Source organism: Palaemon carinicauda, chromosome 13 (genome assembly GCF_036898095.1).
Source record: "Palaemon carinicauda isolate YSFRI2023 chromosome 13, ASM3689809v2, whole genome shotgun sequence".
In the NCBI taxonomy this organism is placed as follows: Eukaryota; Metazoa; Arthropoda; class Malacostraca; order Decapoda; family Palaemonidae; genus Palaemon; species Palaemon carinicauda.
Window position 1 is genome coordinate 140,537,423 of NC_090737.1, and position 12,836 is coordinate 140,550,258.

General features: G+C 37.0%; 1 protein-coding gene and 1 long non-coding RNA gene across 19 annotated transcripts in view; one reads left to right on the forward strand and one right to left on the reverse strand.

The window, feature by feature from the left end:
• The window catches only part of LOC137652539 (uncharacterized), a 316,341-nt gene that overhangs the window by 225,831 nt on the left and 77,674 nt on the right, over window positions 1-12,836 (reverse strand). For 3 of the 18 annotated variants that reach the window (XR_011046357.1, XR_011046356.1, XR_011046355.1), the window contains exon 2: window positions 6,564-6,607. The exons of the other annotated variants lie outside the window; for them this stretch is intronic. The gene's annotated coding sequence lies outside the window, so the exon portion shown is untranslated. The remainder of the gene's footprint in view (window positions 1-6,563; window positions 6,608-12,836) is intronic. 18 annotated transcript variants of the gene reach the window in all.
• The window catches only part of LOC137652545 (uncharacterized), a 213,348-nt gene that overhangs the window by 92,741 nt on the left and 107,771 nt on the right, over window positions 1-12,836 (forward strand). The window lies entirely within an intron of this gene.

The window sequence follows — 12,836 nt, forward strand, 5'->3', positions numbered from 1 at the left end:
ATGGGGAGACCTATGTCACTCCTTTTGATAGGTTTTATAGGAAACTTTGTCCATGATTGGAAAGAGAAAGCTCGTCTTCGTCTCTTCACACTGCCAGTCGGAAGGAAAGATGCAGTAGAGGTAATGTCTTCTATCAACGGCCTGCAACAATGCCCTACTTCTCAGTTACCATGATATCACTAATCCACACTTGTAAGGGAATAAACAGCAATAGGAATCTTCTTATATAGGAACAAAAATTGTACAATAACAGGTTACACAAAACCCGTCATTCGGTTAGTTATGAGAAAACTACAAAATCTTTTATCTTTTACCTTGATTTCCTTCAAACACAATGAAGTGGTAACCAACACAATGTACCTCCTCCCAGCCCACCAACAACTATCAATACCCCATTACGAATTTTGACATACGAATTCCAGCCAAGGCGAAAACGTACAACTTTTAGAAGAGGGTTTGTACTGTATAGTATTAGCGTGGGAACAAAAGCCGAATACTAAGCAAAAAATGCATCAAACAAGCAACCAGGTTCAAGACATGGAATGGTCTGCTGACCTTGGTTCTTAGTGGCAAGGCTGTAGGTCATACGATAAGGTCAGGTGTTGTTTGTCACTAAAAAAACCCACACATCTTGAAGAATAAAAAGATACACTTCCTGGACCACTACTATTCTTTTCATGAAGTGGTTCAATAAATGCTTTACTCCTGTAATGAAAGCATATAATGATTGTACTCATTCTTAAGACATATTAATGGAAAATCAGAGAATATAAATCAAATTTTTGCTGCCAAACCACCAGAATCCTCCAGTCTCAAGACCAGAACATCATGGTGCGAAAAACCCACTTGCACTTGACAGGCAATATCTTAAATGAAAATACTTAATTGTACGAATGTAATGAACTACTATAACACTAACAGTACTGTACAATAAAGAACATTTTTATCAATTTTTCTATTACCTACAGTATGCAGTACTGTACACACATCCGTGTTGCAAACTTTCAGATTCACAAACAACTACCGCAAGTAAGAAATATGTTCAAACTCCGTGGAGTTATAATTTTGTAATTTGCGCCACTCCCGACTGGGTCCTGATCCAGCCACGGCCAATGGTAGGCAGCACCAATCCGCTATGTTCAAAATTTATTGTGTTTGCTACTGTGATATTCGTGGCTGTTTGTGCGTATTACCTCCGCCTTAATTCCATAAATTACAATAAAATTATCTATGGCTGATAAGCAGATTGCTAGTGGTAGTGCAATGAAGCACAAAGATTAGTGGCGATGATGCTACTAATGTGAAAAAATGAAAGTAGCCATTATCAAGAAACCAGATAGCGATGAGAAGGTAAATATTGCACGTGTACTTCAAATAAATTGTTCAACAATTTGCAAGTTATAAAACTATGAGCTATCTGATGACGGCGAATTATCTCTGCTATTGCAAGAGAATGGTTTAAACGAGAGAGAGAGAGAGAGAGAGAGAGAGAGAGAGAGAGAGAGAGAGAGAGAGAGAGAGAGAGAGAGAGCGTATACAGATGTATGGGTATGCAATGTTTTGTGATATGACATTTTAAAGTAATTTGCATTTTTCCTAACGAAACAAACCCGGAGTTATTTATAGGGGATATTACTTTGGGCGTGGATGAAAGACGAGCCATAAAATTTTATCGAGGGATAACTAACCCAACCGCTAGATGGCAGGAGGGATAGGGGTAGCCGGCTACCCAGCTTACTCACACACACACGGGCTGATCACCCTCTTTGATTGCAGGCAGGACTTTCTTGGGGGAGAGGGCTGGCAGGCCAATTTGTATAAATAGCTCTAACTTTGTATCATTAGGAAAAATACAAATAACTTCTAAATTTGTCATTTGTTCTATCACTCAATACAAACTCTCACAATTTATAGGGGATGACTTACCTCATAGGAGGGAGGAAATCTGTGCCAACTGACTTGGCATTTGACCGAGGTTCTCTCTTTACGATATAGATTGTTAGCAGTAGGAACCCTGCGCCTCACTAAAAATGTTGTACACTAGCGACCTGCGCAAGCTGTGTGTTTGTGACACAAGCAATGTGGCTAGTCTAGGTACGGGTTCTCAGTCATAGGAATCGGAGTACTAAACCTCATCCAATTTCCTCTCGCTAGGGGTATTGGGGACGCAACAAGTATAATTTCTATACTAAATTACACGGAAATGGATCTAACCTGCAGAGAGGCGAGGTCAGCTGTGCCGAGTACCATGATGATGATTCCCCAAGGGAGAGGAAACCAATCATTCTAACTCATTCACCCCACACTAACCTGAGTAACCTCGGCCCTCAACCCTCTGCTACTTTTCCATCAAGGAACTTGAGGTGTTTAGACCACTTGCGCCACCACCACAGGACCAATGGAAAATGCTTCCATGCTTCTGTGGGTTACGTCTTGCAGGTAGTGGGTGGTGAAGGTCTAAAACACTTCCACATGCCCGCTTGCAATACCTGCGCCACAGAGTAGTTCTTTTATAACACCGGGGACGTTGCAATGCCCTTTATGTCTGAGCTCTGGGTCATCATGGTGGAGAAGGGTCAGAATTAACTGCCAGGTCGATGACCTTGCGAATCCATGCCGACATGGATATTGGATATTGTTTCATGGTCGTACCAACAACGGATTATTATCCAAATAAGGAAGAAGGAAATTAAGATTGCCAAGTTTTTGTCAAACAAATTAAAATCAGTCAGGAGCTAAAGACCAGACAGGAGAACAACACTCAAAACAAGATGGAACAAAATAATTAAAACATTTCCTTACAATAGATTGATCACCAAAAATCTTACTTTCTTAAAAGGCCAATATTTTTTTGGGTAATTGACGACAGATGACAATTTGTAAAAGTAGACTTATACCGCTACATTTTGTCCATAAAAAGATGTAGATGTTGAGGAGCACTGTTCTTCAGATACTACCTCTAGAGAGCTATGGGGTCCTTTGACTGGCCAGACAGTACTACATTGGATCCTTTTCTCTGGTTATGGTTTACTTTCCTTTTGCCTACACACACACACACCAAATACTCTGGCCTATTCTTTACATTTTCTCCTCTTTACTCATACACCTGACAACACATTACCAAACAATTCTTTTTCAACAAAGGGGACTACTGCACTGTAATTGTTCAGAGGCCACTTTCCTCTTGGTAAGGATAGAAGAGACACTTGGGTAAGCAGCTCTTCTAGGAGAAGGACGCTCCAGAATCAAACCATTGTTCTCTAGTCTTGCGCAGTGCCATAGCATCTGTACCATGATCTTCCACTGTCTTGGGTTAGTCGGTGCACTTAGGCACACTGTTCTATTTCATTTCCCTTCCTCTTGTTTTGTTTAAGTTTTTATAGTTTATATAGGTGATATTTATTTTAATGTTGTTACTGTTCTTGAAATATTCTATGTTTCCTTGTTTCCTTTCCTCACTCAGCTATTTTCCCTGTTGGAGCCCCTGGGATTATATCATCTTTCTTTTCCAACTAGGGTTGTAGCTTAGCAAGTAATAATAAAACTAATACAATCATACATTCAAGTTTTGTCATGGTTCTACTTTATCCCAATAATTAGCACTATGAACCAAATTTAGCTGGAACAGGGAAAATAGCCCAGTGAGGAAAGGAAATAAGGAAATAAACTACAAGAAAAGTTTAAGCACAACAATATCATTAGAATAAATCATGCATAACTATAAAGAATTCAAAATATCAAGAGGAAGAGAAATAAGATAGAATAGTGTGCCCGAGTGTACCCTCAAGCAAGCTATCTCTACCCAAAGACAGTGAAGACCATGGTACGTAGGCTATGGCACTACCCAAGACTAGAGAGCAATGGTTTGATTTTGGAATGTCCTCCTTCTAGAAGAGCTTCTCACCATAGCTAGAGAGTCTATCAAGGGATTCAGTAACTAAGGGTTTACAACCAGCAAATAATATTGATGTTAAGATTAGCATCTGCATAAGCAACAAACTTGTTTTCAAGGCCAAATCATTTATGTACGGAAGGTCATCAACTTACAAACTTAACCCTTTTTTACCCCCAGGATCTTTGGAAATTTCCAACCCTTAACCCCCAAGGGGTTATTTTTTTTCCCAGCACATTTTGCAGTACTGTATACTTTTTTTAAATTGCTCTAACAGCCTTAATTTTTGTCATAGAGAGGTCAGGTTGGTTTCATTCTCTTGGAAAAGGCCTGAATTTTTTCAAAAAATTATCAAACATGAAAAAAAAATTTTTATAGCATTTTTTTGCAAGGACATACCGGTACATCCATGGGGGTAAAGGGATGGCTTTTGTGAAACGTACCAGTACGTCCTTTGGGGGTAAAAGGGTTAACTGGTTCCAATGAGCTGTTAGCAAGTTAAATTGTTTCAAGCCTAATTTTGTTAAATCTTGGCCAAGGGTAGGTAGGCCTAACCTGAATCTCATGCCTATGATTTCGAGCTACAAAAGTCAACAAATAGTCAGGTTCCATATGAAATAGATATAAAGTTTTTACAAATGCTGTTTTGCCTACTGTATCAAAAGAAATAGGAATGAATGGCGAGCGATTGTGACGCAGTTCCGGTAGGCCCTGCTGCTGCCTCCGATGCCTTAGATGACCGCGGAGGTAGCAGCAGTAGGGGATTCAGCATTATGAAGCTTCATCTGTGGTGGATAATGTGGGAGGTTGGGCTGTGGCACCCTAGCAGTACCATCTGAACTCGGTTGAGTCCCTTGTTAGGCTGGAGGAACGTAGAGAGTAGAGGTCCCCTTTTTGTTTTTGTTTCATTTGTTGATGTCGGCTACCCCCCAAAATTGGGGGAAGTGCATTGGTATATGTATGTATGTATGTATGTATCAAAAGATATATTGTTTTATTACAATATTTCTGTATCTTTGTTAATTTCAGTTGGATTTTTGTTTATATCTCTGAAAATTAAGTTCAGGACCTTCTGTATATATGAAAGTACAGTAATGGGTTGTGAAAAATACCAACGGGATCATCAGATAACATTATTAACCCTTTTACCCCCAAAAGAACGTACTGGTACGTTTCACAAAAGCCATCCCTTTACCCCCATGGACGTACCTGTACGTCCTTTCATATTTGTGATAATTTTTTGAGAAACTTCAGGCCTTTTCCAAGAGAATGAAACCAACCTGACCTCTCTATGACAAAAATTAAGGCTGTTAGAGCAATTTTTAAAAAAATATACTGCAAAATGTGCTGGGAAAAAAATAACCCCCTGGGGGTTAAGGGTTGGAAATTTCCAAATAGCCTTGGGGTAAAAGGGTTACTATCCAAGCTATAGTCTTGAATGGAAAAACAAAATGATACAAGATGAAGGGGTCTAACAGGAAAAGCAGTCCAACGCTAAAAATAACTATAGTCCATTTCTTTTAGCGAGGCATATTTGCACCAACTCGCAGCGGTGCCCTTTTAGCTCGGAAAAGTTTCCTGATCGCTGATTGGTTGGACAAGATCATTCTAACCAATCAGCGATCAGGAAACTTTTCCGAGCTAAAAGGGCACCGCTGCAAGTCGGTGCAAATCTGCCTCGATAAAAGAAATGGACTATAGTTCGCCTAACTTTCAACTGGGCTCCACAAGGTGCTAGAAGAGTTGGAAGACCAGGCCTACATGGCTGAGGACTATGATGCATGAAGTAGGAGATGATGAACGGAGAAGTGTTGATTTAAAAGCTCAAGATAGGGACGACTGGTGATATCTAACCGAGGCCCTTTGCGTCAATAGGCCCAGGAGGAGATGATGAAGATATATTAGGATCAGTAACGATCTTAAAAAGAAAAATTAAACTATGGAGAGACTTTTGTCAACCTGTTCAACAGTAGAGAAATTGCAGCAAGTTTGAACTGTCCAGTCACTATGGTGACTATCAATTTCCTGACCATTATCAAGAGATTTCTGTACAGCATTGAAAATTGTAACACCACAAACTCCTAGGCCTCTGCTAGGGCCAAACTACAAAATAGGGGACTACATTCAGTATACCTATTTAGACAGACCACTTCTATTACAAATTGCAACTTATGAAAACTTTCCAGTTGGGTGTTTAACGTCACATCTATTTTATTCTACTGTTCATAACTTAAAAACATATAAACACCCTAATTGTTAACAACACAATGTAACTACAGTTCAATTTTATTCATAAATTTATATAAAAAGTCATTCAATTTAAGGTTCATTACTTTAATAATAAAGTTAACTGAATTTATTACAAAGTTCATGAAATTTATGAAAGTGCATAAGTTAATTTAATTCATTAAAGAACCAGGCCTACATGGCTGAGGACTGAAGTATGAAGTAGATGATGATGAATGGAGAAATATCGATTTCAAAGCTCAAGATAAGAGACGACTGGTGAAATCTAACCGAGGCCCTTTGCGTCAATAGGGATAGACGGTGATGATAGATTAATTAAAGATATAATTATTAAATCTCTTAAATACTAGAGATAAAAGTTCATTAAATATACTAACTACAGAATAAAAAAATGTAACAAATGCATTTTTAAAATTACACTTACATATAAGTGGAGGTTTGCTGGGCAAAACAAGTCCGCTTCATAACCTGAAAAAGATAAATACATATCAGAAAGATTGAAAATAGCAAATCAGACAATGGCAAGGTTAACCCTTTCACCCCCAAAGGACGTACTGGTACGTTTCACAAAACTCATCCCTTTACCCCCATGGACGTACTTGTACGTTTCACAAAACTCATCCCTTTACCCCCATGGACGTACTTGTACGTTTCACAAAACTCATCCCTTTACCCCCATGGACGTACTGGTACATTTCACAAAACTCATCCCTTTACCCCCATGGACGTACCGGTACGTCCTTGCAAAAAAATGCTATAAAAATTTTTTTTTTTCATATTTTTGATAATTTTTTGAAAAAATTCAGACATTTTCCAAGAGAATGAGACCAACCTGACCTCCCTATGACAAAAATTAAGGCTGTTAGAGCAATTTAAAAAAAATATACTGCAAAACGTGCTGGGGAAAAAATAACCCCTTGGGGGTTAAGGGTTGGAAATTTCCAAAGAGCCTGGGGGTAAAAGGGTTAAGTAAAATTTTGAAATCACATCACATGAAATTACATATAAAAATCAGGTTATATATCAGTTTAGCGAGATCGGTGTTACTCTATGGACACGAGTCGTGGTATAACAATGAAACAATATCCAACAGATTTTATAAATTTGAAAACAAAGCCATCAGAAGAATATTGGGAGTTAAATGGCAGGACAGGATTAAAAACTGAAACTATAAGAGAGATTACTCAAGTCCCATATTTGGATGAGAACATGGTGAGGGGTAGATGGAGATGGTTTGGGCATGATCTTTGCACTCCAAGAGATTAGTTCGCCAAACCTTCAACTAGGCTCCACAAGGCACTAAAAGTTTCGGAAGACCCAGGCCTACATGGCCGAGGACTATGAGGCATGAAGTAGATGATGATGATGAATGGAGAAGTATTGAATTAAAAGCTCATTATAGAGATGACTGCGTCAATAGGCGCAGGAGATTACAATGATAAATAAATATATATATATATATATATATATATATATATATATATATACATATATACATATATATATATATATATATATATATATATATATATATATATATATACATATATATATATATACATATATATATATATACATATATATATATATACATATATATATATACATATATATATATATATATATACATATATATATATACATATATATATATACATATATATATATATACATATATATATATATACATATATATATATACATATATATATATATACATATATATATATATATATATATATATATATATATATATATACATATATATATATACATATATATATATATATATATATATATATATGTGTGTGTGTGTGTGTGTGTGTGTGTGTATGTGTTTACACAAAATAGAATTATAGATACATATACAGTACTGTATAGGTACTGTATATATGTAGAAAAGGAAAACAAGGAAATAACTACAGAAGTAGTTTAAGAACAAAACATTAAAATAAATCTTTCATATATAAACTATACAAACTTCAAAATAACAATGAGGAAGAGAACCAAGATAGAATAGTGTGCCCGAGTGTACCCTCAAGCAAGAGAGTTCTACCCCAAGACAGTGGAAGACCATAGTACAGAGGCTATGGCACTACCCAAGACTAGCGAAGAAGAACCTATCTTCTTGCAACTATGATAGTTTTAATCCTTGGAAAATAGCCTGACCTATGACTTTCCCAAAAACTATATTTGTTCTCATGGTCTTAACCCATCTGGATTCTAATCTTAAAGTCTAACAGTTGCTCTCTAAGTGCAAAAATTTCTACTGCCTAACGAACAAGGATACCAGAATGGTGTACCTTCATGCACTGAATACATCCCAAAACAAATGATAAATGTATTTTCTTAACAATATAAACGTGATCCCTTTAATCGAGAGGTGGCAGTAGTTAGCCAACTCAACCTGACATGCCCCCGAGCTCCCAATTTGACCTTAAATCTGAGATTTCTAGGTTTGATGGGATAGGAAAAGTAACATAAGACGACCTGAGTTTACTTTTAAAAATTTGTGATTTGTTCCTACGAAAAAGCAAATCTTGCAACTCCATTTTCCCTCTGCCTACACAAACATCGAACAGTCTGGCTTATTCTTTCCACAATCTCCTCTCTCCTCATACACCTGACAACACTGAAATTACCAAACAATTCTTCTTTGCTCGCTCAAGGGGGTTAACTACTGCACTGTAATTGTTCAGTGGCTACTTTCTTCTTAAGGGCAAGGGTACAAGAGACTCTTTAGCGATGGTAAGCAGCTCTTCTAGGTGAAGGACACTCACAAAAGCAAACCATTGTTCTTCAATCTTTACCTTAGGTAATGCCATAGCCTCTCTATCAGTCTTCAAAAGTCAAATTAGAGATCTCTTGCTTGAGGCTACACCCACGCACACTATTCTGTGTTTATTATTATCATTATTATTAGCAAAGTTACAACCCTAGTTGGAAAAGCAGAATGCTATAAGCCCAAGGGCTCCAACAGGGAAAATAGACTACGAGGGAAGTAATGAATTAAAATATTTTGAAAACAGTAACATTAAAATAAATCTTCCATATATATAAACTATAAAAACTTATGGAGCCCTTGGGCTTATTGCATCCTGCTTTTCCAATTAGGGTTGTAGCTTAGCAAGTAATAATAATAATAATAATAAATGATAAACCAATGCACATCAAGATAATTTCTTATGATATGGTAAGTTTTCAGTAGCCTATTTTCAATCCTATCGCTAAGAATGAGGCAGTCTAAGGGGATTCCCATGGGGGTCTTAGCTCCCCTTTAGGTAAGTAGGTAAGGGCACTCCTTGTAGGTTAGGTTAGGTTGGGAAGCTTAGGTTAGACAATGTTCTATCCACGAATCCCTGTCCGTCCTTACATAAAGGCTCGTATCGTTCAGTACCAAGCTCTAAACCTAAGTTGAAAATAGACATTTTTGGGATTAAAGTACTGTACCTTGAACCAGGAAGTCTCGCAAACTCCTTGAACCAGGAAGTCTCGCAAACTAACATAATAGCGATGGATTCACATTCGAGACCTAAAATCTATATAACTTAGGACGGGAAAACATTTCCTTAGAAAAAGTTTTCCCTAAAGTAAGTACACTTCCAACCTAAAGAAATACTCCTTAAATAAAATAAATGTATACACTAATATTTTTCACCTTTTCCCACCTAAATCATAAGTCAAATACAAGCTACATTCTGAATATCCAAGTAGGATACAAGCTACAATAGCAGCAATATATTCCAAGTACTTCCCTGGATTGTAATTGTGTACCTTTTTCTATGTACTGGTAACTATTTCTCGCTACCTTTCCGCTTGGAGAGCGAGGGTAGCCACGTCCAAACAAAAACCATTTGAGGGAAGTTTCTCCCAACTTACATCGGAACACTTCAAAGTACCTATACAAAAGTAACACTTCCTATTTCCTTCATTGGGAGTGTTGTGCTATAGTAAATATTTACCCACATTCATTTGACCCCTTTCGTCCCAACCAACTACAAAAACTTCTGATTTTTCTATGCCGCGAGTTGTTTCGCTCGCAAATAAACATAATTCACTGCTCCTCTCTTCTCTCAAGTGGTATGTGGATGTGTTGCACACACCTATCACATGGGTCACTATTATGGTCTCATAAATGCCTATAATTCATATCATAACCCTCAAATGGTTTTTGCTTAGCAGTGGCTTGCTTCGCTCAAAAATAAATACTTCAATGTTTAAAATCTGACACCAGGAACACTTATTTTCATCATTACCATAAATTTCTTTTGCCTCCACACACCTACAATGTTCTAGTTTATACTTTTCTCGGGTAAATGACATGACATTTCTTCGCAACACATTATCCAGACAATAGCATGATAGAGAAAATATATTCAAATTACTAAGTTTGATCGTTTTCCATGTCACAATTAGCCTAGTAGCTCTCGTTAGGTTTGTACATTTGTTTCCACTCGACTTTAATCCTCCCCATTGACCATTGTGACAATTTTCAACTACATATACAATACTGTAACTCCACCCACTAAGCACAGTGCTCCAATGAGCTAGTGGGCGTTTTCAAGGGACAAATAGTAAGACAAAGACCTGTTTATGCATTCGTTACACTTGACCCATCTCTATCTCTGACGATTTGACCAAGCCTCATCTAAAATTGCCCTATCAGATTCTAGATATATATTGATAAATAGGTTTTATTGGGTTTTCCTTAAATTCATTAAAAAGTGTGTTTTAGTGGTCCATTTCAAATAAAAAATCTTTATTTCAGTCATAAATCTCATGTTTGACACTTGTGAGGGTTGTAAACTAACCAAGTTAAACACGTCACTGTAATAATTCCCAAACTTGCTATATTTCAAGTAACAAGTGTTCTTCTAAAAGATAGTAAGTGTCCTAAATATGTTGATACATCATACCAAAGTTCGTAGCCCTTCACTCGAAAACATCAGATGGACCAAAAAGTTAAGACTATATGACATCCTAAGTCTGCTTCATAATGCTAGAACACATTGTGGTCCCAGAAATAGTGACAGACGCAGCTGGAATGCAATGCGCATCTGCGTATGGCTTGCCAGAAGAAAGCATTTGAGAGATTGTGTATTTTTTTGCGGGCGAAGCTAGCCCGGGCCATGCAAAATTCCCTCGAGTGACGTCATATCACTGTGCTTGATATCGGAATGTTAAAGATATAGAAAATGGTGCTAGGGAGAAAACGGTGTTCGAGCAAGGTACCTCTGCCACTGTCAATCCAAAGGTGTCTTTTCACCCTAAGGGGTTGCTAGAGATTTGGGGGACTGGGGCATTAAATTTGTAAAGTTATCATTATTATTATTATTACTTGCTTAGCTACAACCCTAGTTGGAAAAGCAGGATGCTATAAGCCCAGGGGCTCCAACAGGGAAAATAGCCCAGCGAGGAAAAATAACACTTTCTTTCCCTGCTTCAGAGGACTGGGGGAGGTTTGAAAAAATCCAACCCCATCACCCCATACCTACAACAGTGGTTTTACCACGTTAATTTAGCAGAAATAAAGAATTTCTTTATTTTCTATCGTTATGTTGGAATCAGCTGTTATTACCTTAGACTTAAAGGTAGTTTACATTGCCATCCCCCTAAAGACTGATTCACACCAGGCATTATTGTAGGGGAACCATCACCAACAGCACACTTTAAAAACAGAAATCAATTTCATGATAGTTACAGACGGAAAAAGCTTTTTTACCAAAAGACTGGCGTTTCCTATGGAAAAAAAAAAAGTTGGTTTTCTTAAAAAAATTACATTTTCACTACAAATAAAAACTGCCCAAGAAGTAATAATTAATGGGGTTAACGCACAACTCATCATAAACCGCTTGCCAGTACATAAGTGCTCAACGTTCTTCTTTCTCCGTGAGCGAAGCGAGCACATAGAGGGCAATAACCATTAGATTTCTAAAAAATATCCACGTTCTTAGACAGTCAAACAGGTTTTCAGTTTAATTCCGGTTGAAATGAAGGTCAAATTCAGAGAAGGCATATTATTTACTAGAGCAAGAACTTTTTTAACGGCTCAAAATATTCTGTCCATAACTATAATGTTACCATTAATCTACCATAAAATAGGAATTTCTTTAACTTTATGTGGGGATTAGCTGTTATTATCTTATGACATAAGGGTAGTTTACATTGCCACACACCCCCTAAAGACAGAATCTCACCTGGGGTTCACAAACCCCCCCCCCCGCCAAGGGCCAATTCTCACCTGGGGTTTGTGTAGGGTGGTGTTGATTAAAAAAAAAGATGGATATACTTATGAAAATATCATCAACAGAACAATATAAAACAAGAAATCTAAGAAAATATGATTTTTCTTACATAATTTGCTGCGAGTTTTAAAAAAAATAGTTTTTCTTATAAAAATGGCTACTGAGTGACAAACCCATTGCTGTTACAACTCGTACGACAATATAACACAGGAAATAACGTAACTGCTTCCAAAAATACTTATTATATCAAATAGTAGCTATTAATATATAAAGATATATAGCCCCTAAACACGGCCGTCAAAAAGGTCTGGCCATGAGATTTTGAAATTTCAATATTCTATCATAAATTCGGTAATTTATAAGACCTGGTTTAGTCTAAGCAGTTTTAAAGGTTCATATATACTTAGAACTTTAATTAAATATAATAAAATATAATAAAAACACCTAAAATA